The sequence below is a fragment of the Eleutherodactylus coqui genome, unplaced genomic scaffold, assembly GCF_035609145.1.
Source record: "Eleutherodactylus coqui strain aEleCoq1 unplaced genomic scaffold, aEleCoq1.hap1 HAP1_SCAFFOLD_642, whole genome shotgun sequence".
NCBI classification, from domain to species: Eukaryota; Metazoa; Chordata; class Amphibia; order Anura; family Eleutherodactylidae; genus Eleutherodactylus; species Eleutherodactylus coqui.
The window spans coordinates 1-22,746 of NW_027102023.1; the positions used below are offsets into that span (position 1 = coordinate 1).

At 56.8% G+C, this 22,746-nt stretch overlaps 104 pseudogenes; all 104 read left to right on the forward strand.

The window, feature by feature from the left end:
- The first annotated feature begins 159 nt into the window (after positions 1-159).
- LOC136594861 (5S ribosomal RNA) lies at positions 160-278 on the forward strand (annotated as a pseudogene).
- An 80-nt stretch (positions 279-358) lies between these two features.
- LOC136594726 (5S ribosomal RNA) lies at positions 359-477 on the forward strand (annotated as a pseudogene).
- Positions 478-557: 80 nt separating this feature from the next.
- Positions 558-676, forward strand: LOC136594768 (5S ribosomal RNA; annotated as a pseudogene).
- Positions 677-756: 80 nt separating this feature from the next.
- Positions 757-875, forward strand: LOC136594842 (5S ribosomal RNA; annotated as a pseudogene).
- Positions 876-955: 80 nt separating this feature from the next.
- LOC136594750 (5S ribosomal RNA) lies at positions 956-1,074 on the forward strand (annotated as a pseudogene).
- Positions 1,075-1,154: 80 nt separating this feature from the next.
- LOC136594873 (5S ribosomal RNA) lies at positions 1,155-1,273 on the forward strand (annotated as a pseudogene).
- Positions 1,274-1,353: 80 nt separating this feature from the next.
- LOC136594663 (5S ribosomal RNA) lies at positions 1,354-1,472 on the forward strand (annotated as a pseudogene).
- An 80-nt stretch (positions 1,473-1,552) lies between these two features.
- On the forward strand, positions 1,553-1,671 carry LOC136594804 (5S ribosomal RNA; annotated as a pseudogene).
- An 80-nt stretch (positions 1,672-1,751) lies between these two features.
- On the forward strand, positions 1,752-1,870 carry LOC136594730 (5S ribosomal RNA; annotated as a pseudogene).
- Positions 1,871-1,950: 80 nt separating this feature from the next.
- On the forward strand, positions 1,951-2,069 carry LOC136594742 (5S ribosomal RNA; annotated as a pseudogene).
- Positions 2,070-2,149: 80 nt separating this feature from the next.
- LOC136594754 (5S ribosomal RNA) lies at positions 2,150-2,268 on the forward strand (annotated as a pseudogene).
- A 278-nt stretch (positions 2,269-2,546) lies between these two features.
- Positions 2,547-2,665, forward strand: LOC136594769 (5S ribosomal RNA; annotated as a pseudogene).
- Positions 2,666-2,745: 80 nt separating this feature from the next.
- Positions 2,746-2,864, forward strand: LOC136594753 (5S ribosomal RNA; annotated as a pseudogene).
- An 80-nt stretch (positions 2,865-2,944) lies between these two features.
- On the forward strand, positions 2,945-3,063 carry LOC136594766 (5S ribosomal RNA; annotated as a pseudogene).
- Positions 3,064-3,143: 80 nt separating this feature from the next.
- On the forward strand, positions 3,144-3,262 carry LOC136594779 (5S ribosomal RNA; annotated as a pseudogene).
- Positions 3,263-3,342: 80 nt separating this feature from the next.
- On the forward strand, positions 3,343-3,461 carry LOC136594751 (5S ribosomal RNA; annotated as a pseudogene).
- Positions 3,462-3,541: 80 nt separating this feature from the next.
- Positions 3,542-3,660, forward strand: LOC136594793 (5S ribosomal RNA; annotated as a pseudogene).
- Positions 3,661-3,740: 80 nt separating this feature from the next.
- On the forward strand, positions 3,741-3,859 carry LOC136594786 (5S ribosomal RNA; annotated as a pseudogene).
- Positions 3,860-3,939: 80 nt separating this feature from the next.
- LOC136594770 (5S ribosomal RNA) lies at positions 3,940-4,058 on the forward strand (annotated as a pseudogene).
- An 80-nt stretch (positions 4,059-4,138) lies between these two features.
- LOC136594805 (5S ribosomal RNA) lies at positions 4,139-4,257 on the forward strand (annotated as a pseudogene).
- An 80-nt stretch (positions 4,258-4,337) lies between these two features.
- LOC136594817 (5S ribosomal RNA) lies at positions 4,338-4,456 on the forward strand (annotated as a pseudogene).
- Positions 4,457-4,536: 80 nt separating this feature from the next.
- On the forward strand, positions 4,537-4,655 carry LOC136594829 (5S ribosomal RNA; annotated as a pseudogene).
- An 80-nt stretch (positions 4,656-4,735) lies between these two features.
- LOC136594841 (5S ribosomal RNA) lies at positions 4,736-4,854 on the forward strand (annotated as a pseudogene).
- An 80-nt stretch (positions 4,855-4,934) lies between these two features.
- On the forward strand, positions 4,935-5,053 carry LOC136594853 (5S ribosomal RNA; annotated as a pseudogene).
- An 80-nt stretch (positions 5,054-5,133) lies between these two features.
- Positions 5,134-5,252, forward strand: LOC136594857 (5S ribosomal RNA; annotated as a pseudogene).
- An 80-nt stretch (positions 5,253-5,332) lies between these two features.
- Positions 5,333-5,451, forward strand: LOC136594858 (5S ribosomal RNA; annotated as a pseudogene).
- Positions 5,452-5,531: 80 nt separating this feature from the next.
- LOC136594787 (5S ribosomal RNA) lies at positions 5,532-5,650 on the forward strand (annotated as a pseudogene).
- Positions 5,651-5,929: 279 nt separating this feature from the next.
- On the forward strand, positions 5,930-6,048 carry LOC136594809 (5S ribosomal RNA; annotated as a pseudogene).
- Positions 6,049-6,128: 80 nt separating this feature from the next.
- LOC136594859 (5S ribosomal RNA) lies at positions 6,129-6,247 on the forward strand (annotated as a pseudogene).
- An 80-nt stretch (positions 6,248-6,327) lies between these two features.
- Positions 6,328-6,446, forward strand: LOC136594755 (5S ribosomal RNA; annotated as a pseudogene).
- Positions 6,447-6,526: 80 nt separating this feature from the next.
- LOC136594860 (5S ribosomal RNA) lies at positions 6,527-6,645 on the forward strand (annotated as a pseudogene).
- An 80-nt stretch (positions 6,646-6,725) lies between these two features.
- LOC136594862 (5S ribosomal RNA) lies at positions 6,726-6,844 on the forward strand (annotated as a pseudogene).
- Positions 6,845-6,924: 80 nt separating this feature from the next.
- LOC136594863 (5S ribosomal RNA) lies at positions 6,925-7,043 on the forward strand (annotated as a pseudogene).
- Positions 7,044-7,123: 80 nt separating this feature from the next.
- Positions 7,124-7,242, forward strand: LOC136594727 (5S ribosomal RNA; annotated as a pseudogene).
- An 80-nt stretch (positions 7,243-7,322) lies between these two features.
- On the forward strand, positions 7,323-7,441 carry LOC136594864 (5S ribosomal RNA; annotated as a pseudogene).
- An 80-nt stretch (positions 7,442-7,521) lies between these two features.
- LOC136594757 (5S ribosomal RNA) lies at positions 7,522-7,640 on the forward strand (annotated as a pseudogene).
- An 80-nt stretch (positions 7,641-7,720) lies between these two features.
- On the forward strand, positions 7,721-7,839 carry LOC136594865 (5S ribosomal RNA; annotated as a pseudogene).
- An 80-nt stretch (positions 7,840-7,919) lies between these two features.
- LOC136594826 (5S ribosomal RNA) lies at positions 7,920-8,038 on the forward strand (annotated as a pseudogene).
- An 80-nt stretch (positions 8,039-8,118) lies between these two features.
- LOC136594788 (5S ribosomal RNA) lies at positions 8,119-8,237 on the forward strand (annotated as a pseudogene).
- Positions 8,238-8,317: 80 nt separating this feature from the next.
- Positions 8,318-8,432, forward strand: LOC136594772 (5S ribosomal RNA; annotated as a pseudogene).
- Positions 8,433-8,512: 80 nt separating this feature from the next.
- Positions 8,513-8,631, forward strand: LOC136594827 (5S ribosomal RNA; annotated as a pseudogene).
- Positions 8,632-8,711: 80 nt separating this feature from the next.
- On the forward strand, positions 8,712-8,830 carry LOC136594728 (5S ribosomal RNA; annotated as a pseudogene).
- A 79-nt stretch (positions 8,831-8,909) lies between these two features.
- Positions 8,910-9,028, forward strand: LOC136594810 (5S ribosomal RNA; annotated as a pseudogene).
- An 80-nt stretch (positions 9,029-9,108) lies between these two features.
- LOC136594758 (5S ribosomal RNA) lies at positions 9,109-9,227 on the forward strand (annotated as a pseudogene).
- Positions 9,228-9,307: 80 nt separating this feature from the next.
- Positions 9,308-9,426, forward strand: LOC136594866 (5S ribosomal RNA; annotated as a pseudogene).
- An 80-nt stretch (positions 9,427-9,506) lies between these two features.
- On the forward strand, positions 9,507-9,625 carry LOC136594828 (5S ribosomal RNA; annotated as a pseudogene).
- Positions 9,626-9,705: 80 nt separating this feature from the next.
- On the forward strand, positions 9,706-9,824 carry LOC136594789 (5S ribosomal RNA; annotated as a pseudogene).
- A 278-nt stretch (positions 9,825-10,102) lies between these two features.
- On the forward strand, positions 10,103-10,221 carry LOC136594811 (5S ribosomal RNA; annotated as a pseudogene).
- An 80-nt stretch (positions 10,222-10,301) lies between these two features.
- LOC136594743 (5S ribosomal RNA) lies at positions 10,302-10,420 on the forward strand (annotated as a pseudogene).
- Positions 10,421-10,500: 80 nt separating this feature from the next.
- LOC136594791 (5S ribosomal RNA) lies at positions 10,501-10,619 on the forward strand (annotated as a pseudogene).
- Positions 10,620-10,699: 80 nt separating this feature from the next.
- LOC136594773 (5S ribosomal RNA) lies at positions 10,700-10,814 on the forward strand (annotated as a pseudogene).
- An 80-nt stretch (positions 10,815-10,894) lies between these two features.
- Positions 10,895-11,013, forward strand: LOC136594885 (5S ribosomal RNA; annotated as a pseudogene).
- An 80-nt stretch (positions 11,014-11,093) lies between these two features.
- Positions 11,094-11,212, forward strand: LOC136594830 (5S ribosomal RNA; annotated as a pseudogene).
- Positions 11,213-11,292: 80 nt separating this feature from the next.
- Positions 11,293-11,411, forward strand: LOC136594868 (5S ribosomal RNA; annotated as a pseudogene).
- Positions 11,412-11,491: 80 nt separating this feature from the next.
- Positions 11,492-11,610, forward strand: LOC136594850 (5S ribosomal RNA; annotated as a pseudogene).
- An 80-nt stretch (positions 11,611-11,690) lies between these two features.
- On the forward strand, positions 11,691-11,809 carry LOC136594813 (5S ribosomal RNA; annotated as a pseudogene).
- Positions 11,810-11,889: 80 nt separating this feature from the next.
- On the forward strand, positions 11,890-12,008 carry LOC136594831 (5S ribosomal RNA; annotated as a pseudogene).
- An 80-nt stretch (positions 12,009-12,088) lies between these two features.
- On the forward strand, positions 12,089-12,207 carry LOC136594792 (5S ribosomal RNA; annotated as a pseudogene).
- A 279-nt stretch (positions 12,208-12,486) lies between these two features.
- LOC136594814 (5S ribosomal RNA) lies at positions 12,487-12,605 on the forward strand (annotated as a pseudogene).
- Positions 12,606-12,685: 80 nt separating this feature from the next.
- On the forward strand, positions 12,686-12,804 carry LOC136594744 (5S ribosomal RNA; annotated as a pseudogene).
- An 80-nt stretch (positions 12,805-12,884) lies between these two features.
- On the forward strand, positions 12,885-13,003 carry LOC136594794 (5S ribosomal RNA; annotated as a pseudogene).
- An 80-nt stretch (positions 13,004-13,083) lies between these two features.
- LOC136594774 (5S ribosomal RNA) lies at positions 13,084-13,198 on the forward strand (annotated as a pseudogene).
- Positions 13,199-13,278: 80 nt separating this feature from the next.
- On the forward strand, positions 13,279-13,397 carry LOC136594795 (5S ribosomal RNA; annotated as a pseudogene).
- Positions 13,398-13,477: 80 nt separating this feature from the next.
- On the forward strand, positions 13,478-13,592 carry LOC136594775 (5S ribosomal RNA; annotated as a pseudogene).
- Positions 13,593-13,672: 80 nt separating this feature from the next.
- LOC136594832 (5S ribosomal RNA) lies at positions 13,673-13,791 on the forward strand (annotated as a pseudogene).
- An 80-nt stretch (positions 13,792-13,871) lies between these two features.
- LOC136594729 (5S ribosomal RNA) lies at positions 13,872-13,990 on the forward strand (annotated as a pseudogene).
- An 80-nt stretch (positions 13,991-14,070) lies between these two features.
- LOC136594815 (5S ribosomal RNA) lies at positions 14,071-14,189 on the forward strand (annotated as a pseudogene).
- An 80-nt stretch (positions 14,190-14,269) lies between these two features.
- On the forward strand, positions 14,270-14,388 carry LOC136594854 (5S ribosomal RNA; annotated as a pseudogene).
- Positions 14,389-14,468: 80 nt separating this feature from the next.
- On the forward strand, positions 14,469-14,587 carry LOC136594869 (5S ribosomal RNA; annotated as a pseudogene).
- An 80-nt stretch (positions 14,588-14,667) lies between these two features.
- Positions 14,668-14,786, forward strand: LOC136594833 (5S ribosomal RNA; annotated as a pseudogene).
- An 80-nt stretch (positions 14,787-14,866) lies between these two features.
- LOC136594796 (5S ribosomal RNA) lies at positions 14,867-14,985 on the forward strand (annotated as a pseudogene).
- A 279-nt stretch (positions 14,986-15,264) lies between these two features.
- Positions 15,265-15,383, forward strand: LOC136594816 (5S ribosomal RNA; annotated as a pseudogene).
- Positions 15,384-15,463: 80 nt separating this feature from the next.
- LOC136594746 (5S ribosomal RNA) lies at positions 15,464-15,582 on the forward strand (annotated as a pseudogene).
- Positions 15,583-15,662: 80 nt separating this feature from the next.
- Positions 15,663-15,781, forward strand: LOC136594797 (5S ribosomal RNA; annotated as a pseudogene).
- Positions 15,782-15,861: 80 nt separating this feature from the next.
- LOC136594776 (5S ribosomal RNA) lies at positions 15,862-15,976 on the forward strand (annotated as a pseudogene).
- Positions 15,977-16,056: 80 nt separating this feature from the next.
- On the forward strand, positions 16,057-16,175 carry LOC136594870 (5S ribosomal RNA; annotated as a pseudogene).
- An 80-nt stretch (positions 16,176-16,255) lies between these two features.
- On the forward strand, positions 16,256-16,374 carry LOC136594835 (5S ribosomal RNA; annotated as a pseudogene).
- An 80-nt stretch (positions 16,375-16,454) lies between these two features.
- LOC136594871 (5S ribosomal RNA) lies at positions 16,455-16,573 on the forward strand (annotated as a pseudogene).
- An 80-nt stretch (positions 16,574-16,653) lies between these two features.
- LOC136594731 (5S ribosomal RNA) lies at positions 16,654-16,772 on the forward strand (annotated as a pseudogene).
- An 80-nt stretch (positions 16,773-16,852) lies between these two features.
- LOC136594818 (5S ribosomal RNA) lies at positions 16,853-16,971 on the forward strand (annotated as a pseudogene).
- Positions 16,972-17,051: 80 nt separating this feature from the next.
- LOC136594836 (5S ribosomal RNA) lies at positions 17,052-17,170 on the forward strand (annotated as a pseudogene).
- Positions 17,171-17,250: 80 nt separating this feature from the next.
- On the forward strand, positions 17,251-17,369 carry LOC136594798 (5S ribosomal RNA; annotated as a pseudogene).
- Positions 17,370-17,648: 279 nt separating this feature from the next.
- Positions 17,649-17,767, forward strand: LOC136594819 (5S ribosomal RNA; annotated as a pseudogene).
- An 80-nt stretch (positions 17,768-17,847) lies between these two features.
- On the forward strand, positions 17,848-17,966 carry LOC136594747 (5S ribosomal RNA; annotated as a pseudogene).
- Positions 17,967-18,046: 80 nt separating this feature from the next.
- On the forward strand, positions 18,047-18,165 carry LOC136594785 (5S ribosomal RNA; annotated as a pseudogene).
- An 80-nt stretch (positions 18,166-18,245) lies between these two features.
- LOC136594777 (5S ribosomal RNA) lies at positions 18,246-18,360 on the forward strand (annotated as a pseudogene).
- An 80-nt stretch (positions 18,361-18,440) lies between these two features.
- Positions 18,441-18,559, forward strand: LOC136594872 (5S ribosomal RNA; annotated as a pseudogene).
- Positions 18,560-19,037: 478 nt separating this feature from the next.
- LOC136594820 (5S ribosomal RNA) lies at positions 19,038-19,156 on the forward strand (annotated as a pseudogene).
- Positions 19,157-19,236: 80 nt separating this feature from the next.
- On the forward strand, positions 19,237-19,355 carry LOC136594748 (5S ribosomal RNA; annotated as a pseudogene).
- Positions 19,356-19,435: 80 nt separating this feature from the next.
- Positions 19,436-19,554, forward strand: LOC136594822 (5S ribosomal RNA; annotated as a pseudogene).
- An 80-nt stretch (positions 19,555-19,634) lies between these two features.
- On the forward strand, positions 19,635-19,749 carry LOC136594780 (5S ribosomal RNA; annotated as a pseudogene).
- An 80-nt stretch (positions 19,750-19,829) lies between these two features.
- On the forward strand, positions 19,830-19,948 carry LOC136594874 (5S ribosomal RNA; annotated as a pseudogene).
- An 80-nt stretch (positions 19,949-20,028) lies between these two features.
- LOC136594837 (5S ribosomal RNA) lies at positions 20,029-20,147 on the forward strand (annotated as a pseudogene).
- Positions 20,148-20,227: 80 nt separating this feature from the next.
- Positions 20,228-20,346, forward strand: LOC136594670 (5S ribosomal RNA; annotated as a pseudogene).
- An 80-nt stretch (positions 20,347-20,426) lies between these two features.
- Positions 20,427-20,545, forward strand: LOC136594682 (5S ribosomal RNA; annotated as a pseudogene).
- An 80-nt stretch (positions 20,546-20,625) lies between these two features.
- LOC136594759 (5S ribosomal RNA) lies at positions 20,626-20,744 on the forward strand (annotated as a pseudogene).
- An 80-nt stretch (positions 20,745-20,824) lies between these two features.
- LOC136594875 (5S ribosomal RNA) lies at positions 20,825-20,943 on the forward strand (annotated as a pseudogene).
- An 80-nt stretch (positions 20,944-21,023) lies between these two features.
- On the forward strand, positions 21,024-21,142 carry LOC136594799 (5S ribosomal RNA; annotated as a pseudogene).
- Positions 21,143-21,222: 80 nt separating this feature from the next.
- Positions 21,223-21,337, forward strand: LOC136594781 (5S ribosomal RNA; annotated as a pseudogene).
- Positions 21,338-21,417: 80 nt separating this feature from the next.
- On the forward strand, positions 21,418-21,536 carry LOC136594876 (5S ribosomal RNA; annotated as a pseudogene).
- A 478-nt stretch (positions 21,537-22,014) lies between these two features.
- On the forward strand, positions 22,015-22,133 carry LOC136594821 (5S ribosomal RNA; annotated as a pseudogene).
- Positions 22,134-22,213: 80 nt separating this feature from the next.
- Positions 22,214-22,332, forward strand: LOC136594877 (5S ribosomal RNA; annotated as a pseudogene).
- An 80-nt stretch (positions 22,333-22,412) lies between these two features.
- On the forward strand, positions 22,413-22,531 carry LOC136594824 (5S ribosomal RNA; annotated as a pseudogene).
- An 80-nt stretch (positions 22,532-22,611) lies between these two features.
- LOC136594782 (5S ribosomal RNA) lies at positions 22,612-22,726 on the forward strand (annotated as a pseudogene).
- Positions 22,727-22,746: the final 20 nt, after the last annotated feature.

The window sequence follows — 22,746 nt, forward strand, 5'->3', positions numbered from 1 at the left end:
TATCGCGGCCGCCAGCCAGCTTGAGGCCTGGCAAGTACCAGTATGGGTGACCGGCTGGGAATCCCAGGTCCCGTTGACTTTTAAGGCCGTGAGTAGGTTTCTTTCCTTTTCGGAGGTGCGTTCGCACTGCAGAAAGCCCATAGGAAAGGAGGAGGAGCTGTCAACGGGCATTCTAAGCTGAATGTGCCTGCTCTCGTCAGATCGCGGCCGCCAGCCAGCTTGAGGCCTGGCAAGTACCAGTATGGGTGACCGGCTGGGAATCCCAGGTCCCGTTGACTTTTAAGGCCGTGAGTAGGTTTATTTCCTTTTCGGAGGTGCGTTCGCACTGCAGAAAGCCCATAGGAAAGGAGGAGGAGCTGTCAACGGGCATTCTAAGCTGAATGTGCCTGCTCTCGTCAGATCGCGGCCGCCAGCCAGCTTGAGGCCTGGCAAGTACCAGTATGGGTGACCGGCTGGGAATCCCAGGTCCTGTTGACTTTTAAGGCCGTGAGTAGGTTTCTTTCCTTTTCGGAGGTGCGTTCGCACTGCAGAAAGCCCATAGGAAAGGAGGAGGAGCTGTCAACGGGCATTCTAAGCTGAATGTGCCTGCTCTCGTCAGATCGCGGCCGCCAGCCAGCTTGAGGCCTGGCAAGTACCAGTATGGGTGACCGGCTGGGAATCCCAGGACCCGTTGACTTTTAAGGCCGTGAGTAGGTTTCTTTCCTTTTCGGAGGTGCGTTCGCACTGCAGAAAGCCCATAGGAAAGGAGGAGGAGCTGTCAATGGGCGTTCTAAGCTGAATGTGCCTGCTCTCGTCAGATCGCGGCCGCCAGCCAGCTTGAGGCCTGGCAAGTACCAGTATGGGTGACCGGCTGGGAATCCCAGGTCCCGTTGACTTTTAAGGCCGTGAGTAGGTTTCTTTCCTTTTCGGAGGTGCGTTCGCACTGCAGAAAGCCCATAGGAAAGGAGGAGGAGCTTTCAACGGGCATTCTAAGCTGAATGTGCCTGCTCTCGTCAGATCGCGGCCGCCAGCCAGCTTGAGGCCTGGCAAGTACCAGTATGGGTGACCGGCTGGGAATCCCAGGTCCCGTTGACTTTTAAGGCCGTGAGTAGGTTTCTTTCCTTTTCGGAGGTGCGTTCGCACTGCAGAAAGCCCATAGGAAAGGAGGAGGAGCTGTCAACGGGCATTCTAAGCTGAATGTGCCTGCTCTCGTCAGATCGCGGCCGCCAGCCAGCTTGAGGCCTGGCAAGTACCAGTATGGGTGACCGGCTGGGAATCCCAGGTCCCGTTGACTTTTAAGGCCGTGAGTAGGTTTCTTTCCTTTTCGGAGGTGCGTTCGCACTGCAGAAAGCCCATAGGAAAGGAGGAGGAGCTGTCAACGGGCATTCTAAGCTGAATGTGCCTGCTCTCGTCAGATCGCGGCCGCCAGCCAGCTTGAGGCCTGGTAAGTACCAGTATGGGTGACCGGCTGGGAATCCCAGGTCCCGTTGACTTTTAAGGCCGTGAGTAGGTTTCTTTCCTTTTCGGAGGTGCGTTCGCACTGCAGAAAGCCCATAGGAAAGGAGGAGGAGCTGTCAACGGGCATTCTTAGCTGAATGTGCCTGCTCTCGTCAGATCGCGGCCGCCAGCCTGCTTGAGGCCTGGCAAGTACCAGTATGGGTGACCGGCTGGGAATCCCAGGTCCCGTTGACTTTTAAGGCCGTGAGTAGGTTTCTTTCCTTTTCGGAGGTGCGTTCGCACTGCAGAAAGCCCATAGGAAAGGAGTAGGAGCTGTCAACGGGCATTCTAAGCTGAATGTGCCTGCTCTCGTCAGATCGCGGCCGCCAGCCAGCTTGAGGCCTGGCAAGTACCAGTATGGGTGACCGGCTGGGAATCCCAGGTCCCGTTGACTTTTAAGGCCGTGAGTAGGTTTCTTTCCTTTTCGGAGGTGCGTTCGCACTGCAGAAAGCCCATAGGAAAGGAGGAGGAGCTGTCAACGGGCATTCTAAGCTGAATGTGCCTGCTCTCGTCAGATCGCGGCCGCCAGCCAGCTTGAGGCCTGGCAAGTACCAGTATGGGTGACCGGCTGGGAATCCCAGGTCCCGTTGACTTTTAAGGCCGTGAGTAGGTTTCTTTCCTTTTCGGAGGTGCGTTCGCACTGCAGAAAGCCCATAGGAAAGGAGGAGGAGCTGTCAACGGGCATTCTAAGCTGAATGTGCCTGCTCTCGTCAGATCGCGGCCGCCAGCCAGCTTGAGGCCTGGCAAGTACCAGTATGGGTGACCGGCTGGGAATCCCAGGTCCCGTTGACTTTTAAGGCCGTGAGTAGGTTTCTTTCCTTTTCGGAGGTGCGTTCGCACTGCAGAAAGCCCATAGGAAAGGAGGAGGAGCTGTCAACGGGCATTCTAAGCTGAATGTGCCTGCTCTCGTCAGATCGCGGCCGCCAGCCAGCTTGAGGCCTGGCAAGTACCAGTATGGGTGACCGGCTGGAATCCCAGGTCCCGTTGACTTTTAAGGCCGTGAGTAGGTTTCTTTCCGTTTCGGAGGTGCGTTCGCACTGCAGAAAGCCCATAGGAAAGGAGGAGGAGCTGTCAACGGGCATTCTAAGCTGAATGTGCCTGCTCTCGTCAGATCGCGGCCGCCAGCCAGCTTGAGGCCTGGCAAGTACCAGTATGGGTGACCGGCTGGGAATCCCAGGACCCGTTGACTTTTAAGGCCGTGAGTAGGTTTCTTTCCTTTTCGGAGGTGCGTTCGCACTGCAGAAAGCCCATAGGAAAGGAGGAGGAGCTGTCAACGGGCGTTCTAAGCTGAATGTGCCTGCTCTCGTCAGATCGCGGCCGCCAGCCAGCTTGAGGCCTGGCAAGTACCAGTATGGGTGACCGGCTGGGAATCCCAGGTCCCGTTGACTTTTAAGGCCGTGAGTAGGTTTCTTTCCTTTTCGGAGGTGCGTTCGCACTGCAGAAAGCCCATAGGAAAGGAGTAGGAGCTGTCAACGGGCATTCTAAGCTGAATGTGCCTGCTCTCGTCAGATCGCGGCCGCCAGCCAGCTTGAGGCCTGGCAAGTACCAGTATGGGTGACCGGCTGGGAATCCCAGGTCCCGTTGACTTTTAAGGCCGTGAGTAGGTTTCTTTCCTTTTCGGAGGTGCGTTCGCACTGCAGAAAGCCCATAGGAAAGGAGGAGGAGCTGTCAACGGGCATTCTAAGCTGAATGTGCCTGCTCTCGTCAGATCGCGGCCGCCAGCCAGCTTGAGGCCTGGCAAGTACCAGTATGGGTGACCGGCTGGGAATCCCAGGTCCCGTTGACTTTTAAGGCCGTGAGTAGGTTTCTTTCCTTTTCGGAGGTGCGTTCGCACTGCAGAAAGCCCATAGGAAAGGAGGAGGAGCTTTCAACGGGCATTCTAAGCTGAATGTGCCTGCTCTCGTCAGATCGCGGCCGCCAGCCAGCTTGAGGCCTGGCAAGTACCAGTATGGGTGACCGGCTGGGAATCCCAGGTCCCGTTGACTTTTAAGGCCGTGAGTAGGTTTCTTTCCTTTTCGGAGGTGCGTTCGCACTGCAGAAAGCCCATAGGAAAGGAGGAGGAGCTGTCAACGGGCATTCTAAGCTGAATGTGCCTGCTCTCGTCAGATCGCGGCCGCCAGCCAGCTTGAGGCCTGGCAAGTACCAGTATGGGTGACCGGCTGGGAATCCCAGGTCCCGTTGACTTTTAAGGCCGTGAGTAGGTTTCTTTCCTTTTCGGAGGTGCGTTCGCACTGCAGAAAGCCCATAGGAAAGGAGGAGGAGCTGTCAACGGGCATTCTAAGCTGAATGTGCCTGCTCTCGTCAGATCGCGGCCGCCAGCCAGCTTGAGGCCTGGTAAGTACCAGTATGGGTGACCGGCTGGGAATCCCAGGTCCCGTTGACTTTTAAGGCCGTGAGTAGGTTTCTTTCCTTTTCGGAGGTGCGTTCGCACTGCAGAAAGCCCATAGGAAAGGAGGAGGAGCTGTCAACGGGCATTCTAAGCTGAATGTGCCTGCTCTCGTCAGATCGCGGCCGCCAGCCTGCTTGAGGCCTGGCAAGTACCAGTATGGGTGACCGGCTGGGAATCCCAGGTCCCGTTGACTTTTAAGGCCGTGAGTAGGTTTCTTTCCTTTTCGGAGGTGCGTTCGCACTGCAGAAAGCCCATAGGAAAGGAGTAGGAGCTGTCAACGGGCATTCTAAGCTGAATGTGCCTGCTCTCGTCAGATCGCGGCCGCCAGCCAGCTTGAGGCCTGGCAAGTACCAGTATGGGTGACCGGCTGGGAATCCCAGGTCCCGTTGACTTTTAAGGCCGTGAGTAGGTTTCTTTCCTTTTCGGAGGTGCGTTCGCACTGCAGAAAGCCCATAGGAAAGGAGGAGGAGCTGTCAACGGGCATTCTAAGCTGAATGTGCCTGCTCTCGTCAGATCGCGGCCGCCAGCCAGCTTGAGGCCTGGCAAGTACCAGTATGGGTGACCGGCTGGGAATCCCAGGTCCCGTTGACTTTTAAGGCCGTGAGTAGGTTTCTTTCCTTTTCGGAGGTGCGTTCGCACTGCAGAAAGCCCATAGGAAAGGAGGAGGAGCTGTCAACGGGCATTCTAAGCTGAATGTGCCTGCTCTCGTCAGATCGCGGCCGCCAGCCAGCTTGAGGCCTGGCAAGTACCAGTATGGGTGACCGGCTGGGAATCCCAGGTCCCGTTGACTTTTAAGGCCGTGAGTAGGTTTCTTTCCTTTTCGGAGGTGCGTTCGCACTGCAGAAAGCCCATAGGAAAGGAGGAGGAGCTGTCAACGGGCATTCTAAGCTGAATGTGCCTGCTCTCGTCAGATCGCGGCCGCCAGCCAGCTTGAGGCCTGGCAAGTACCAGTATGGGTGACCGGCTGGGAATCCCAGGTCCCGTTGACTTTTAAGGCCGTGAGTAGGTTTCTTTCCTTTTCGGAGGTGCGTTCGCACTGCAGAAAGCCCATAGGAAAGGAGGAGGAGCTGTCAACGGGCATTCTAAGCTGAATGTGCCTGCTCTCGTCAGATCGCGGCCGCCAGCCAGCTTGAGGCCTGGCAAGTACCAGTATGGGTGACCGGCTGGGAATCCCAGGTCCCGTTGACTTTTAAGGCCGTGAGTAGGTTTCTTTCCGTTTCGGAGGTGCGTTCGCACTGCAGAAAGCCCATAGGAAAGGAGGAGGAGCTGTCAACGGGCATTCTAAGCTGAATGTGCCTGCTCTCGTCAGATCGCGGCCGCCAGCCAGCTTGAGGCCTGGCAAGTACCAGTATGGGTGACCGGCTGGGAATCCCAGGTCCCGTTGACTTTTAAGGCCGTGAGTAGGTTTCTTTCCTTTTCGGAGGTGCGTTCGCACTGCAGAAAGCCCATAGGAAAGGAGGAGGAGCTGTCAACGGGCATTCTAAGCTGAATGTGCCTGCTCTCGTCAGATCGCGGCCGCCAGCCAGCTTGAGGCCTGGCAAGTACCAGTATGGGTGACCGGCTGGGAATCCCAGGTCCCGTTGACTTTTAAGGCCGTGAGTAGGTTTCTTTCCGTTTCGGAGGTGCGTTCGCACTGCAGAAAGCCCATAGGAAAGGAGGAGGAGCTGTCAACGGGCATTCTAAGCTGAATGTGCCTGCTCTCGTCAGATCGCGGCCGCCAGCCAGCTTGAGGCCTGGCAAGTACCAGTATGGGTGACCGGCTGGGAATCCCAGGTCCCATTGACTTTTAAGGCCGTGAGTAGGTTTCTTTCCGTTTCGGAGGTGCGTTCGCACTGCAGAAAGCCCATAGGAAAGGAGGAGGAGCTGTCAACGGGCATTCTAAGCTGAATGTGCCTGCTCTCGTCAGATCGCGGCCGCCAGCCAGCTTGAGGCCTGGCAAGTACCAGTATTCGAGACCGGCTGGGAATCCCAGGTCCCGTTGACTTTTAAGGCCGTGAGTAGGTTTCTTTCCTTTTCGGAGGTGCGTTCGCACTGCAGAAAGCCCATAGGAAAGGAGGAGGAGCTGTCAACGGGCATTCTAAGCTGAATGTGCCTGCTCTCCTCGGATCGCGGCCGCCAGCCAGCTTGAGGCCTGGCAAGTACCAGTATGGGTGACCGGCTGGGAATCCCAGGTCCCGTTGACTTTTAAGGCCGTGAGTAGGTTTCTTTCCTTTTCGGAGGTGCGTTCGCACTGCAGAAAGCCCATAGGAAAGGAGGAGGAGCTGTCAACGGGCATTCTAAGCTGAATGTGCCTGCTCTCGTCAGATCGCGGCCGCCAGCCAGCTTGAGGCCTGGCAAGTACCAGTATGGGTGACCGGCTGGGAATCCCAGGTCCCGTTGACTTTTAAGGCCGTGAGTAGGTTTCTTTCCTTTTCGGAGGTGCGTTCGCACTGCAGAAAGCCCATAGGAAAGGAGGAGGAGCTGTCAACGGGCGTTCTAAGCTGAATGTGCCTGCTCTCGTCAGATCGCGGCCGCCAGCCAGCTTGAGGCCTGGCAAGTACCAGTATGGGTGACCGGCTGGGAATCCCAGGTCCCGTTGACTTTTAAGGCCGTGAGTAGGTTTCTTTCCTTTTCGGAGGTGCGTTCGCACTGCAGAAAGCCCATAGGAAAGGAGTAGGAGCTGTCAACGGGCATTCTAAGCTGAATGTGCCTGCTCTCGTCAGATCGCGGCCGCCAGCCAGCTTGAGGCCTGGCAAGTACCAGTATGGGTGACCGGCTGGGAATCCCAGGTCCCGTTGACTTTTAAGGCCGTGAGTAGGTTTCTTTCCTTTTCGGAGGTGCGTTCGCACTGCAGAAAGCCCATAGGAAAGGAGGAGGAGCTGTCAACGGGCATTCTAAGCTGAATGTGCCTGCTCTCGTCAGATCGCGGCCGCCAGCCAGCTTGAGGCCTGGCAAGTACCAGTATGGGTGACCGGCTGGGAATCCCAGGTCCCGTTGACTTTTAAGGCCGTGAGTAGGTTTCTTTCCTTTTCGGAGGTGCGTTCGCACTGCAGAAAGCCCATAGGAAAGGAGGAGGAGCTGTCAACGGGCATTCTAAGCTGAATGTGCCTGCTCTCGTCAGATCGCGGCCGCCAGCCAGCTTGAGGCCTGGCAAGTACCAGTATGGGTGACCGGCTGGGAATCCCAGGTCCCGTTGACTTTTAAGGCCGTGAGTAGGTTTCTTTCCTTTTCGGAGGTGCGTTCGCACTGCAGAAAGCCCATAGGAAAGGAGGAGGAGCTGTCAACGGGCATTCTAAGCTGAATGTGCCTGCTCTCGTCAGATCGCGGCCGCCAGCCAGCTTGAGGCCTGGCAAGTACCAGTATGGGTGACCGGCTGGGAATCCCAGGTCCTGTTGACTTTTAAGGCCGTGAGTAGGTTTCTTTCCTTTTCGGAGGTGCGTTCGCACTGCAGAAAGCCCATAGGAAAGGAGGAGGAGCTGTCAACGGGCATTCTAAGCTGAATGTGCCTGCTCTCGTCAGATCGCGGCCGCCAGCCAGCTTGAGGCCTGGCAAGTACCAGTATGGGTGACCGGCTGGGAATCCCAGGTCCCGTTGACTTTTAAGGCCGTGAGTAGGTTTCTTTCCTTTTCGGAGGTGCGTTCGCACTGCAGAAAGCCCATAGGAAAGGAGGAGGAGCTGTCAACGGGCGTTCTAAGCTGAATGTGCCTGCTCTCGTCAGATCGCGGCCGCCAGCCAGCTTGAGGCCTGGCAAGTACCAGTATGGGTGACCGGCTGGGAATCCCAGGTCCCGTTGACTTTTAAGGCCGTGAGTAGGTTTCTTTCCTTTTCGGAGGTGCGTTCGCACTGCAGAAAGCCCATAGGAAAGGAGGAGGAGCTGTCAACGGGCATTCTAAGCTGAATGTGCCTGCTCTCGTCAGATCGCGGCCGCCAGCCAGCTTGAGGCCTGGCAAGTACCAGTATGGGTGACCGGCTGGGAATCCCAGGTCCCGTTGACTTTTAAGGCCGTGAGTAGGTTTCTTTCCTTTTCGGAGGTGCGTTCGCACTGCAGAAAGCCCATAGGAAAGGAGGAGGAGCTGTCAACAGGCATTCTAAGCTGAATGTGCCTGCTCTCGTCAGATCGCGGCCGCCAGCCAGCTTGAGGCCTGGCAAGTACCAGTATGGGTGACCGGCTGGGAATCCCAGGTCCCGTTGACTTTTAAGGCCGTGAGTAGGTTTCTTTCCGTTTCGGAGGTGCGTTCGCACTGCAGAAAGCCCATAGGAAAGGAGGAGGAGCTGTCAACGGGCATTCTAAGCTGAATGTGCCTGCTCTCGTCAGATCGCGGCCGCCAGCCAGCTTGAGGCCTGGCAAGTACCAGTATGGGTGACCGGCTGGGAATCCCAGGTCCCATTGACTTTTAAGGCCGTGAGTAGGTTTCTTTCCGTTTCGGAGGTGCGTTCGCACTGCAGAAAGCCCATAGGAAAGGAGGAGGAGCTGTCAACGGGCATTCTAAGCTGAATGTGCCTGCTCTCGTCAGATCGCGGCCGCCAGCTTGAGGCCTGGCAAGTACCAGTATGGGTGACCGGCTGGGAATCCCAGGTCCCGTTGACTTTTAAGGCCGTGAGTAGGTTTCTTTCCGTTTCGGAGGTGCGTTCGCACTGCAGAAAGCCCATAGGAAAGGAGGAGGAGCTGTCAACAGGCATTCTAAGCTGAATGTGCCTGCTCTCGTCAGATCGCGGCCGCCAGCCAGCTTGAGGCCTGGCAAGTACCAGTATGGGTGACCGGCTGGGAATCCCAGGTCCCGTTGACTTTTAAGGCCGTGAGTAGGTTTCTTTCCTTTTCGGAGGTGCGTTCGCACTGCAGAAAGCCCATAGGAAAGGAGGAGGAGCTGTCAACGGGCATTCTAAGCTGAATGTGCCTGCTCTCGTCAGATCGCGGCCGCCAGCCAGCTTGAGGCCTGGCAAGTACCAGTATGGGTGACCGGCTGGGAATCCCAGGTCCTGTTGACTTTTAAGGCCGTGAGTAGGTTTCTTTCCTTTTCGGAGGTGCGTTCGCACTGCAGAAAGCCATAGGAAAGGAGGAGGAGCTGTCAACGGGCATTCTAAGCTGAATGTGCCTGCTCTCCTCGGATCGCGGCCGCCAGCCAGCTTGAGGCCTGGCAAGTACCAGTATGGGTGACCGGCTGGGAATCCCAGGTCCCGTTGACTTTTAAGGCCGTGAGTAGGTTTCTTTCCTTTTCGGAGGTGCGTTCGCACTGCAGAAAGCCCATAGGAAAGGAGGAGGAGCTGTCAACGGGCGTTCTAAGCTGAATGTGCCTGCTCTCGTCAGATCGCGGCCGCCAGCCAGCTTGAGGCCTGGCAAGTACCAGTATGGGTGACCGGCTGGGAATCCCAGGTCCCGTTGACTTTTAAGGCCGTGAGTAGGTTTCTTTCCTTTTCGGAGGTGCGTTCGCACTGCAGAAAGCCCATAGGAAAGGAGGAGGAGCTGTCAACGGGCATTCTAAGCTGAATGTGCCTGCTCTCGTCAGATCGCGGCCGCCAGCCAGCTTGAGGCCTGGCAAGTACCAGTATGGGTGACCGGCTGGGAATCCCAGGTCCCGTTGACTTTTAAGGCCGTGAGTAGGTTTCTTTCCTTTTCGGAGGTGCGTTCGCACTGCAGAAAGCCCATAGGAAAGGAGGAGGAGCTGTCAACAGGCATTCTAAGCTGAATGTGCCTGCTCTCGTCAGATCGCGGCCGCCAGCCAGCTTGAGGCCTGGCAAGTACCAGTATGGGTGACCGGCTGGGAATCCCAGGTCCCGTTGACTTTTAAGGCCGTGAGTAGGTTTCTTTCCGTTTCGGAGGTGCGTTCGCACTGCAGAAAGCCCATAGGAAAGGAGGAGGAGCTGTCAACGGGCATTCTAAGCTGAATGTGCCTGCTCTCGTCAGATCGCGGCCGCCAGCCAGCTTGAGGCCTGGCAAGTACCAGTATGGGTGACCGGCTGGGAATCCCAGGTCCCATTGACTTTTAAGGCCGTGAGTAGGTTTCTTTCCGTTTCGGAGGTGCGTTCGCACTGCAGAAAGCCCATAGGAAAGGAGGAGGAGCTGTCAACGGGCATTCTAAGCTGAATGTGCCTGCTCTCGTCAGATCGCGGCCGCCAGCCAGCTTGAGGCCTGGCAAGTACCAGTATTCGAGACCGGCTGGGAATCCCAGGTCCCGTTGACTTTTAAGGCCGTGAGTAGGTTTCTTTCCTTTTCGGAGGTGCGTTCGCACTGCAGAAAGCCCATAGAAAGGAGGAGGAGCTGTCAACGGGCATTCTAAGCTGAATGTGCCTGCTCTCCTCGGATCGCGGCCGCCAGCCAGCTTGAGGCCTGGCAAGTACCAGTATGGGTGACCGGCTGGGAATCCCAGGTCCCGTTGACTTTTAAGGCCGTGAGTAGGTTTCTTTCCTTTTCGGAGGTGCGTTCGCACTGCAGAAAGCCCATAGGAAAGGAGGAGGAGCTGTCAACGGGAATTCTAAGCTGAATGTGCCTGCTCTCGTCAGATCGCGGCCGCCAGCCAGCTTGAGGCCTGGCAAGTACCAGTATGGGTGACCGGCTGGGAATCCCAGGTCCCGTTGACTTTTAAGGCCGTGAGTAGGTTTCTTTCCGTTTCGGAGGTGCGTTCGCACTGCAGAAAGCCCATAGGAAAGGAGGAGGAGCTGTCAACGGGCATTCTAAGCTGAATGTGCCTGCTCTCGTCAGATCGCGGCCGCCAGCCAGCTTGAGGCCTGGCAAGTACCAGTATGGGTGACCGGCTGGGAATCCCAGGTCCCATTGACTTTTAAGGCCGTGAGTAGGTTTCTTTCCGTTTCGGAGGTGCGTTCGCACTGCAGAAAGCCCATAGGAAAGGAGGAGGAGCTGTCAACGGGCATTCTAAGCTGAATGTGCCTGCTCTCGTCAGATCGCGGCCGCCAGCTTGAGGCCTGGCAAGTACCAGTATGGGTGACCGGCTGGGAATCCCAGGTCCCGTTGACTTTTAAGGCCGTGAGTAGGTTTCTTTCCGTTTCGGAGGTGCGTTCGCACTGCAGAAAGCCCATAGGAAAGGAGGAGGAGCTGTCAACGGGCATTCTAAGCTGAATGTGCCTGCTCTCGTCAGATCGCGGCCGCCAGCCAGCTTGAGGCCTGGCAAGTACCAGTATGGGTGACCGGCTGGGAATCCCAGGTCCCGTTGACTTTTAAGGCCGTGAGTAGGTTTCTTTCCGTTTCGGAGGTGCGTTCGCACTGCAGAAAGCCCATAGGAAAGGAGGAGGAGCTGTCAACAGGCATTCTAAGCTGAATGTGCCTGCTCTCGTCAGATCGCGGCCGCCAGCCAGCTTGAGGCCTGGCAAGTACCAGTATGGGTGACCGGCTGGGAATCCCAGGTCCCGTTGACTTTTAAGGCCGTGAGTAGGTTTCTTTCCTTTTCGGAGGTGCGTTCGCACTGCAGAAAGCCCATAGGAAAGGAGGAGGAGCTGTCAACGGGCATTCTAAGCTGAATGTGCCTGCTCTCGTCAGATCGCGGCCGCCAGCCAGCTTGAGGCCTGGCAAGTACCAGTATGGGTGACCGGCTGGGAATCCCAGGTCCCGTTGACTTTTAAGGCCGTGAGTAGGTTTCTTTCCTTTTCGGAGGTGCGTTCGCACTGCAGAAAGCCCATAGGAAAGGAGGAGGAGCTGTCAACGGGCATTCTAAGCTGAATGTGCCTGCTCTCGTCAGATCGCGGCCGCCAGCCAGCTTGAGGCATGGCAAGTACCAGTATGGGTGACCGGCTGGGAATCCCAGGTCCTGTTGACTTTTAAGGCCGTGAGTAGGTTTCTTTCCTTTTCGGAGGTGCGTTCGCACTGCAGAAAGCCCATAGGAAAGGAGGAGGAGCTGTCAACGGGCATTCTAAGCTGAATGTGCCTGCTCTCCTCGGATCGCGGCCGCCAGCCAGCTTGAGGCCTGGCAAGTACCAGTATGGGTGACCGGCTGGGAATCCCAGGTCCCGTTGACTTTTAAGGCCGTGAGTAGGTTTCTTTCCTTTTCGGAGGTGCGTTCGCACTGCAGAAAGCCCATAGGAAAGGAGGAGGAGCTGTCAACAGGCATTCTAAGCTGAATGTGCCTGCTCTCGTCAGATCGCGGCCGCCAGCCAGCTTGAGGCCTGGCAAGTACCAGTATGGGTGACCGGCTGGGAATCCCAGGTCCCGTTGACTTTTAAGGCCGTGAGTAGGTTTCTTTCCGTTTCGGAGGTGCGTTCGCACTGCAGAAAGCCCATAGGAAAGGAGGAGGAGCTGTCAACGGGCATTCTAAGCTGAATGTGCCTGCTCTCGTCAGATCGCGGCCGCCAGCCAGCTTGAGGCCTGGCAAGTACCAGTATGGGTGACCGGCTGGGAATCCCAGGTCCCATTGACTTTTAAGGCCGTGAGTAGGTTTCTTTCCGTTTCGGAGGTGCGTTCGCACTGCAGAAAGCCCATAGGAAAGGAGGAGGAGCTGTCAACGGGCATTCTAAGCTGAATGTGCCTGCTCTCGTCAGATCGCGGCCGCCAGCCAGCTTGAGGCCTGGCAAGTACCAGTATTCGAGACCGGCTGGGAATCCCAGGTCCCGTTGACTTTTAAGGCCGTGAGTAGGTTTCTTTCCTTTTCGGAGGTGCGTTCGCACTGCAGAAAGCCCATAGGAAAGGAGGAGGAGCTGTCAACGGGCATTCTAAGCTGAATGTGCCTGCTCTCCTCGGATCGCGGCCGCCAGCCAGCTTGAGGCCTGGCAAGTACCAGTATGGGTGACCGGCTGGGAATCCCAGGTCCCGTTGACTTTTAAGGCCGTGAGTAGGTTTCTTTCCTTTTCGGAGGTGCGTTCGCACTGCAGAAAGCCCATAGGAAAGGAGGAGGAGCTGTCAACGGGAATTCTAAGCTGAATGTGCCTGCTCTCGTCAGATCGCGGCCGCCAGCCAGCTTGAGGCCTGGCAAGTACCAGTATGGGTGACCGGCTGGGAATCCCAGGTCCCGTTGACTTTTAAGGCCGTGAGTAGGTTTCTTTCCGTTTCGGAGGTGCGTTCGCACTGCAGAAAGCCCATAGGAAAGGAGGAGGAGCTGTCAACGGGCATTCTAAGCTGAATGTGCCTGCTCTCGTCAGATCGCGGCCGCCAGCCAGCTTGAGGCCTGGCAAGTACCAGTATGGGTGACCGGCTGGGAATCCCAGGTCCCATTGACTTTTAAGGCCGTGAGTAGGTTTCTTTCCGTTTCGGAGGTGCGTTCGCACTGCAGAAAGCCCATAGGAAAGGAGGAGGAGCTGTCAACGGGCATTCTAAGCTGAATGTGCCTGCTCTCGTCAGATCGCGGCCGCCAGCTTGAGGCCTGGCAAGTACCAGTATGGGTGACCGGCTGGGAATCCCAGGTCCCGTTGACTTTTAAGGCCGTGAGTAGGTTTCTTTCCGTTTCGGAGGTGCGTTCGCACTGCAGAAAGCCCATAGGAAAGGAGGAGGAGCTGTCAACGGGCATTCTAAGCTGAATGTGCCTGCTCTCGTCAGATCGCGGCCGCCAGCCAGCTTGAGGCCTGGCAAGTACCAGTATGGGTGACCGGCTGGGAATCCCAGGTCCCATTGACTTTTAAGGCCGTGAGTAGGTTTCTTTCCGTTTCGGAGGTGCGTTCGCACTGCAGAAAGCCCATAGGAAAGGAGGAGGAGCTGTCAACGGGCATTCTAAGCTGAATGTGCCTGCTCTCGTCAGATCGCGGCCGCCAGCTTGAGGCCTGGCAAGTACCAGTATGGGTGACCGGCTGGGAATCCCAGGTCCCGTTGACTTTTAAGGCCGTGAGTAGGTTTCTTTCCGTTTCGGAGGTGCGTTCGCACTGCAGAAAGCCCATAGGAAAGGAGGAGGAGCTGTCAACAGGCATTCTAAGCTGAATGTGCCTGCTCTCGTCAGATCGCGGCCGCCAGCCAGCTTGAGGCCTGGCAAGTACCAGTATGGGTGACCGGCTGGGAATCCCAGGTCCCGTTGACTTTTAAGGCCGTGAGTAGGTTTCTTTCCTTTTCGGAGGTGCGTTCGCACTGCAGAAAGCCCATAGGAAAGGAGGAGGAGCTGTCAACGGGCATTCTAAGCTGAATGTGCCTGCTCTCGTCAGATCGCGGCCGCCAGCCAGCTTGAGGCCTGGCAAGTACCAGTATGGGTGACCGGCTGGGAATCCCAGGTCCTGTTGACTTTTAAGGCCGTGAGTAGGTTTCTTTCCTTTTCGGAGGTGCGTTCGCACTGCAGAAAGCCCATAGGAAAGGAGGAGGAGCTGTCAACGGGCATTCTAAGCTGAATGTGCCTGCTCTCCTCGGATCGCGGCCGCCAGCCAGCTTGAGGCCTGGCAAGTACCAGTATGGGTGACCGGCTGGGAATCCCAGGTCCCGTTGACTTTTAAGGCCGTGAGTAGGTTTCTTTCCTTTTCGGAGGTGCGTTCGCACTGCAGAAAGCCCATAGGAAAGGAGGAGGAGCTGTCAACGGGCGTTCTAAGCTGAATGTGCCTGCTCTCGTCAGATCGCGGCCGCCAGCCAGCTTGAGGCCTGGCAAGTACCAGTATGGGTGACCGGCTGGGAATCCCAGGTCCCGTTGAGTTTTAAGGCCGTGAGTAGGTTTCTTTCCTTTTCGGAGGTGCGTTCGCACTGCAGAAAGCCCATAGGAAAGGAGGAGGAGCTGTCAACGGGCATTCTAAGCTGAATGTGCCTGCTCTCGTCAGATCGCGGCCGCCAGCCAGCTTGAGGCCTGGCAAGTACCAGTATGGGTGACCGGCTGGGAATCCCAGGTCCCGTTGACTTTTAAGGCCGTGAGTAGGTTTCTTTCCTTTTCGGAGGTGCGTTCGCACTGCAGAAAGCCCATAGGAAAGGAGGAGGAGCTGTCAACAGGCATTCTAAGCTGAATGTGCCTGCTCTCGTCAGATCGCGGCCGCCAGCCAGCTTGAGGCCTGGCAAGTACCAGTATGGGTGACCGGCTGGGAATCCCAGGTCCCGTTGACTTTTAAGGCCGTGAGTAGGTTTCTTTCCGTTTCGGAGGTGCGTTCGCACTGCAGAAAGCCCATAGGAAAGGAGGAGGAGCTGTCAACGGGCATTCTAAGCTGAATGTGCCTGCTCTCGTCAGATCGCGGCCGCCAGCCAGCTTGAGGCCTGGCAAGTACCAGTATGGGTGACCGGCTGGGAATCCCAGGTCCCATTGACTTTTAAGGCCGTGAGTAGGTTTCTTTCCGTTTCGGAGGTGCGTTCGCACTGCAGAAAGCCCATAGGAAAGGAGGAGGAGCTGTCAACGGGCATTCTAAGCTGAATGTGCCTGCTCTCGTCAGATCGCGGCCGCCAGCCAGCTTGAGGCCTGGCAAGTACCAGTATTCGAGACCGGCTGGGAATCCCAGGTCCCGTTGACTTTTAAGGCCGTGAGTAGGTTTCTTTCCTTTTCGGAGGTGCGTTCGCACTGCAGAAAGCCCATAGGAAAGGAGGAGGAGCTGTCAACGGGCATTCTAAGCTGAATGTGCCTGCTCTCCTCGGATCGCGGCCGCCAGCCAGCTTGAGGCCTGGCAAGTACCAGTATGGGTGACCGGCTGGGAATCCCAGGTCCCGTTGACTTTTAAGGCCGTGAGTAGGTTTCTTTCCTTTTCGGAGGTGCGTTCGCACTGCAGAAAGCCCATAGGAAAGGAGGAGGAGCTGTCAACGGGAATTCTAAGCTGAATGTGCCTGCTCTCGTCAGATCGCGGCCGCCAGCCAGCTTGAGGCCTGGCAAGTACCAGTATGGGTGACCGGCTGGGAATCCCAGGTCCCGTTGACTTTTAAGGCCGTGAGTAGGTTTCTTTCCGTTTCGGAGGTGCGTTCGCACTGCAGAAAGCCCATAGGAAAGGAGGAGGAGCTGTCAACGGGCATTCTAAGCTGAATGTGCCTGCTCTCGTCAGATCGCGGCCGCCAGCCAGCTTGAGGCCTGGCAAGTACCAGTATGGGTGACCGGCTGGGAATCCCAGGTCCCATTGACTTTTAAGGCCGTGAGTAGGTTTCTTTCCGTTTCGGAGGTGCGTTCGCACTGCAGAAAGCCCATAGGAAAGGAGGAGGAGCTGTCAACGGGCATTCTAAGCTGAATGTGCCTGCTCTCGTCAGATCGCGGCCGCCAGCTTGAGGCCTGGCAAGTACCAGTATGGGTGACCGGCTGGGAATCCCAGGTCCCGTTGACTTTTAAGGCCGTGAGTAGGTTTCTTTCCGTTTCGGAGGTGCGTTCGCACTGCAGAAAGCCCATAGGAAAGGAGGAGGAGCTGTCAACGGGCATTCTAAGCTGAATGTGCCTGCTCTCGTCAGATCGCGGCCGCCAGCCAGCTTGAGGCCTGGCAAGTACCAGTATGGGTGACCGGCTGGGAATCCCAGGTCCCGTTGACTTTTAAGGCCGTGAGTAGGTTTCTTTCCGTTTCGGAGGTGCGTTCGCACTGCAGAAAGCCCATAGGAAAGGAGGAGGAGCTGTCAACAGGCATTCTAAGCTGAATGTGCCTGCTCTCGTCAGATCGCGGCCGCCAGCCAGCTTGAGGCCTGGCAAGTACCAGTATGGGTGACCGGCTGGGAATCCCAGGTCCCGTTGACTTTTAAGGCCGTGAGTAGGTTTCTTTCCTTTTCGGAGGTGCGTTCGCACTGCAGAAAGCCCATAGGAAAGGAGGAGGAGCTGTCAACGGGCATTCTAAGCTGAATGTGCCTGCTCTCGTCAGATCGCGGCCGCCAGCCAGCTTGAGGCCTGGCAAGTACCAGTATGGGTGACCGGCTGGGAATCCCAGGTCCCGTTGACTTTTAAGGCCGTGAGTAGGTTTCTTTCCTTTTCGGAGGTGCGTTCGCACTGCAGAAAGCCCATAGGAAAGGAGGAGGAGCTGTCAACGGGCATTCTAAGCTGAATGTGCCTGCTCTCGTCAGATCGCGGCCGCCAGCCAGCTTGAGGCCTGGCAAGTACCAGTATGGGTGACCGGCTGGGAATCCCAGGTCCTGTTGACTTTTAAGGCCGTGAGTAGGTTTCTTTCCTTTTCGGAGGTGCGTTCGCACTGCAGAAAGCCCATAGGAAAGGAGGAGGAGCTGTCAACGGGCATTCTAAGCTGAATGTGCCTGCTCTCCTCGGATCGCGGCCGCCAGCCAGCTTGAGGCCTGGCAAGTACCAGTATGGGTGACCGGCTGGGAATCCCAGGTCCCGTTGACTTTTAAGGCCGTGAGTAGGTTTCTTTCCTTTTCGGAGGTGCGTTCGCACTGCAGAAAGCCCATAGGAAAGGAGGAGGAGCTGTCAACAGGCATTCTAAGCTGAATGTGCCTGCTCTCGTCAGATCGCGGCCGCCAGCCAGCTTGAGGCCTGGCAAGTACCAGTATGGGTGACCGGCTGGGAATCCCAGGTCCCGTTGACTTTTAAGGCCGTGAGTAGGTTTCTTTCCGTTTCGGAGGTGCGTTCGCACTGCAGAAAGCCCATAGGAAAGGAGGAGGAGCTGTCAACGGGCATTCTAAGCTGAATGTGCCTGCTCTCGTCAGATCGCGGCCGCCAGCCAGCTTGAGGCCTGGCAAGTACCAGTATGGGTGACCGGCTGGGAATCCCAGGTCCCATTGACTTTTAAGGCCGTGAGTAGGTTTCTTTCCGTTTCGGAGGTGCGTTCGCACTGCAGAAAGCCCATAGGAAAGGAGGAGGAGCTGTCAACGGGCATTCTAAGCTGAATGTGCCTGCTCTCGTCAGATCGCGGCCGCCAGCCAGCTTGAGGCCTGGCAAGTACCAGTATTCGAGACCGGCTGGGAATCCCAGGTCCCGTTGACTTTTAAGGCCGTGAGTAGGTTTCTTTCCTTTTCGGAGGTGCGTTCGCACTGCAGAAAGCCCATAGGAAAGGAGGAGGAGCTGTCAACGGGCATTCTAAGCTGAATGTGCCTGCTCTCCTCGGATCGCGGCCGCCAGCCAGCTTGAGGCCTGGCAAGTACCAGTATGGGTGACCGGCTGGGAATCCCAGGTCCCGTTGACTTTTAAGGCCGTGAGTAGGTTTCTTTCCTTTTCGGAGGTGCGTTCGCACTGCAGAAAGCCCATAGGAAAGGAGGAGGAGCTGTCAACGGGAATTCTAAGCTGAATGTGCCTGCTCTCGTCAGATCGCGGCCGCCAGCCAGCTTGAGGCCTGGCAAGTACCAGTATGGGTGACCGGCTGGGAATCCCAGGTCCCGTTGACTTTTAAGGCCGTGAGTAGGTTTCTTTCCGTTTCGGAGGTGCGTTCGCACTGCAGAAAGCCCATAGGAAAGGAGGAGGAGCTGTCAACGGGCATTCTAAGCTGAATGTGCCTGCTCTCGTCAGATCGCGGCCGCCAGCCAGCTTGAGGCCTGGCAAGTACCAGTATGGGTGACCGGCTGGGAATCCCAGGTCCCATTGACTTTTAAGGCCGTGAGTAGGTTTCTTTCCGTTTCGGAGGTGCGTTCGCACTGCAGAAAGCCCATAGGAAAGGAGGAGGAGCTGTCAACGGGCATTCTAAGCTGAATGTGCCTGCTCTCGTCAGATCGCGGCCGCCAGCTTGAGGCCTGGCAAGTACCAGTATGGGTGACCGGCTGGGAATCCCAGGTCCCGTTGACTTTTAAGGCCGTGAGTAGGTTTCTTTCCGTTTCGGAGGTGCGTTCGCACTGCAGAAAGCCCATAGGAAAGGAGGAGGAGCTGTCAACGGGCATTCTAAGCTGAATGTGCCTGCTCTCGTCAGATCGCGGCCGCCAGCCAGCTTGAGGCCTGGCAAGTACCAGTATGGGTGACCGGCTGGGAATCCCAGGTCCCGTTGACTTTTAAGGCCGTGAGTAGGTTTCTTTCCTTTTCGGAGGTGCGTTCGCACTGCAGAAAGCCCATAGGAAAGGAGGAGGAGCTGTCAACAGGCATTCTAAGCTGAATGTGCCTGCTCTCGTCAGATCGCGGCCGCCAGCCAGCTTGAGGCCTGGCAAGTACCAGTATGGGTGACCGGCTGGGAATCCCAGGTCCCATTGACTTTTAAGGCCGTGAGTAGGTTTCTTTCCGTTTCGGAGGTGCGTTCGCACTGCAGAAAGCCCATAGGAAAGGAGGAGGAGCTGTCAACGGGCATTCTAAGCTGAATGTGCCTGCTCTCGTCAGATCGCGGCCGCCAGCCAGCTTGAGGCCTGGCAAGTACCAGTATTCGAGACCGGCTGGGAATCCCAGGTCCCGTTGACTTTTAAGGCCGTGAGTAGGTTTCTTTCCTTTTCGGAGGTGCGTTCGCACTGCAGAAAGCCCATAGGAAAGGAGGAGGAGCTGTCAACGGGCATTCTAAGCTGAATGTGCCTGCTCTCCTCGGATCGCGGCCGCCAGCCAGCTTGAGGCCTGGCAAGTACCAGTATGGGTGACCGGCTGGGAATCCCAGGTCCCGTTGACTTTTAAGGCCGTGAGTAGGTTTCTTTCCTTTTCGGAGGTGCGTTCGCACTGCAGAAAGCCCATAGGAAAGGAGGAGGAGCTGTCAACGGGAATTCTAAGCTGAATGTGCCTGCTCTCGTCAGATCGCGGCCGCCAGCCAGCTTGAGGCCTGGCAAGTACCAGTATGGGTGACCGGCTGGGAATCCCAGGTCCCGTTGACTTTTAAGGCCGTGAGTAGGTTTCTTTCCGTTTCGGAGGTGCGTTCGCACTGCAGAAAGCCCATAGGAAAGGAGGAGGAGCTGTCAACGGGCATTCTAAGCTGAATGTGCCTGCTCTCGTCAGATCGCGGCTGCCAGCCAGCTTGAGGCCTGGCAAGTACCAGTATGGGTGACCGGCTGGGAATCCCAGGTCCCATTGACTTTTAAGGCCGTGAGTAGGTTTCTTTCCGTTTCGGAGGTGCGTTCGCACTGCAGAAAGCCCATAGGAAAGGAGGAGGAGCTGTCAACGGGCATTCTAAGCTGAATGTGCCTGCTCTCGTCAGATCGCGGCCGCCAGCTTGAGGCCTGGCAAGTACCAGTATGGGTGACCGGCTGGGAATCCCAGGTCCCGTTGACTTTTAAGGCCGTGAGTAGGTTTCTTTCCGTTTCGGAGGTGCGTTCGCACTGCAGAAAGCCCATAGGAAAGGAGGAGGAGCTGTCAACGGGCATTCTAAGCTGAATGTGCCTGCTCTCGTCAGATCGCGGCCGCCAGCCAGCTTGAGGCCTGGCAAGTACCAGTATGGGTGACCGGCTGGGAATCCCAGGTCCCGTTGACTTTTAAGGCCGTGAGTAGGTTTCTTTCCTTTTCGGAGGTGCGTTCGCACTGCAGAAAGCCCATAGGAAAGGAGGAGGAGCTGTCAACAGGCATTCTAAGCTGAATGTGCCTGCTCTCGTCAGATCGCGGCCGCCAGCCAGCTTGAGGCCTGGCAAGTACCAGTATGGGTGACCGGCTGGGAATCCCAGGTCCCGTTGACTTTTAAGGCCGTGAGTAGGTTTCTTTCCGTTTCGGAGGTGCGTTCGCACTGCAGAAAGCCCATAGGAAAGGAGGAGGAGCTGTCAACGGGCATTCTAAGCTGAATGTGCCTGCTCTCGTCAGATCGCGGCCGCCAGCCAGCTTGAGGCCTGGCAAGTACCAGTATGGGTGACCGGCTGGGAATCCCAGGTCCCGTTGACTTTTAAGGCCGTGAGTAGGTTTCTTTCCTTTTCGGAGGTGCGTTCGCACTGCAGAAAGCCCATAGGAAAGGAGGAGGAGCTGTCAACGGGCATTCTAAGCTGAATGTGCCTGCTCTCGTCAGATCGCGGCCGCCAGCCAGCTTGAGGCCTGGCAAGTACCAGTATGGGTGACCGGCTGGGAATCCCAGGTCCCGTTGACTTTTAAGGCCGTGAGTAGGTTTCTTTCCTTTTCGGAGGTGCGTTCGCACTGCAGAAAGCCCATAGGAAAGGAGGAGGAGCTGTCAACGGGCGTTCTAAGCTGAATGTGCCTGCTCTCGTCAGATCGCGGCCGCCAGCCAGCTTGAGGCCTGGCAAGTACCAGTATGGGTGACCGGCTGGGAATCCCAGGTCCCGTTGACTTTTAAGGCCGTGAGTAGGTTTCTTTCCTTTTCGGAGGTGCGTTCGCACTGCAGAAAGCCCATAGGAAAGGAGGAGGAGCTGTCAACGGGCATTCTAAGCTGAATGTGCCTGCTCTCGTCAGATCGCGGCCGCCAGCCAGCTTGAGGCCTGGCAAGTACCAGTATGGGTGACCGGCTGGGAATCCCAGGTCCCGTTGACTTTTAAGGCCGTGAGTAGGTTTCTTTCCGTTTCGGAGGTGCGTTCGCACTGCAGAAAGCCCATAGGAAAGGAGGAGGAGCTGTCAACGGGCATTCTAAGCTGAATGTGCCTGCTCTCGTCAGATCGCGGCCGCCAGCCAGCTTGAGGCCTGGCAAGTACCAGTATGGGTGACCGGCTGGGAATCCCAGGTCCCATTGACTTTTAAGGCCGTGAGTAGGTTTCTTTCCGTTTCGGAGGTGCGTTCGCACTGCAGAAAGCCCATAGGAAAGGAGGAGGAGCTGTCAACGGGCATTCTAAGCTGAATGTGCCTGCTCTCGTCAGATCGCGGCCGCCAGCTTGAGGCCTGGCAAGTACCAGTATGGGTGACCGGCTGGGAATCCCAGGTCCCGTTGACTTTTAAGGCCGTGAGTAGGTTTCTTTCCGTTTCGGAGGTGCGTTCGCACTGCAGAAAGCCCATAGGAAAGGAGGAGGAGCTGTCAACGGGCATTCTAAGCTGAATGTGCCTGCTCTCGTCAGATCGCGGCCGCCAGCCAGCTTGAGGCCTGGCAAGTACCAGTATGGGTGACCGGCTGGGAATCCCAGGTCCCGTTGACTTTTAAGGCCGTGAGTAGGTTTCTTTCCTTTTCGGAGGTGCGTTCGCACTGCAGAAAGCCCATAGGAAAGGAGGAGGAGCTGTCAACAGGCATTCTAAGCTGAATGTGCCTGCTCTCGTCAGATCGCGGCCGCCAGCCAGCTTGAGGCCTGGCAAGTACCAGTATGGGTGACCGGCTGGGAATCCCAGGTCCCATTGACTTTTAATGCCGTGAGTAGGTTTCTTTCCGTTTCGGAGGTGCGTTCGCACTGCAGAAAGCCCATAGGAAAGGAGGAGGAGCTGTCAACGGGCATTCTAAGCTGAATGTGCCTGCTCTCGACAGATCGCGGCCGCCAGCCAGCTTGAGGCCTGGCAAGTACCAGTATTCGAGACCGGCTGGGAATCCCAGGTCCCGTTGACTTTTAAGGCCGTGAGTAGGTTTCTTTCCTTTTCGGAGGTGCGTTCGCACTGCAGAAAGCCCATAGGAAAGGAGGAGGAGCTGTCAACGGGCATTCTAAGCTGAATGTGCCTGCTCTCCTCGGATCGCGGCCGCCAGCCAGCTTGAGGCCTGGCAAGTACCAGTATGGGTGACCGGCTGGGAATCCCAGGTCCCGTTGACTTTTAAGGCCGTGAGTAGGTTTCTTTCCTTTTCGGAGGTGCGTTCGCACTGCAGAAAGCCCATAGGAAAGGAGGAGGAGCTGTCAACGGGCATTCTAAGCTGAATGTGCCTGCTCTCGTCAGATCGCGGCCGCCAGCCAGCTTGAGGCCTGGCAAGTACCAGTATGGGTGACCGGCTGGGAATCCCAGGTCCCGTTGACTTTTAAGGCCGTGAGTAGGTTTCTTTCCGTTTCGGAGGTGCGTTCGCACTGCAGAAAGCCCATAGGAAAGGAGGAGGAGCTGTCAACGGGCATTCTAAGCTGAATGTGCCTGCTCTCGTCAGATCGCGGCTGCCAGCCAGCTTGAGGCCTGGCAAGTACCAGTATGGGTGACCGGCTGGGAATCCCAGGTCCCATTGACTTTTAAGGCCGTGAGTAGGTTTCTTTCCGTTTCGGAGGTGCGTTCGCACCGCAGAAAGCCCATAGGAAAGGAGGAGGAGCTGTCAACGGGCATTCTAAGCTGAATGTGCCTGCTCTCGTCAGATCGCGGCCGCCAGCTTGAGGCCTGGCAAGTACCAGTATGGGTGACCGGCTGGGAATCCCAGGTCCCGTTGACTTTTAAGGCCGTGAGTAGGTT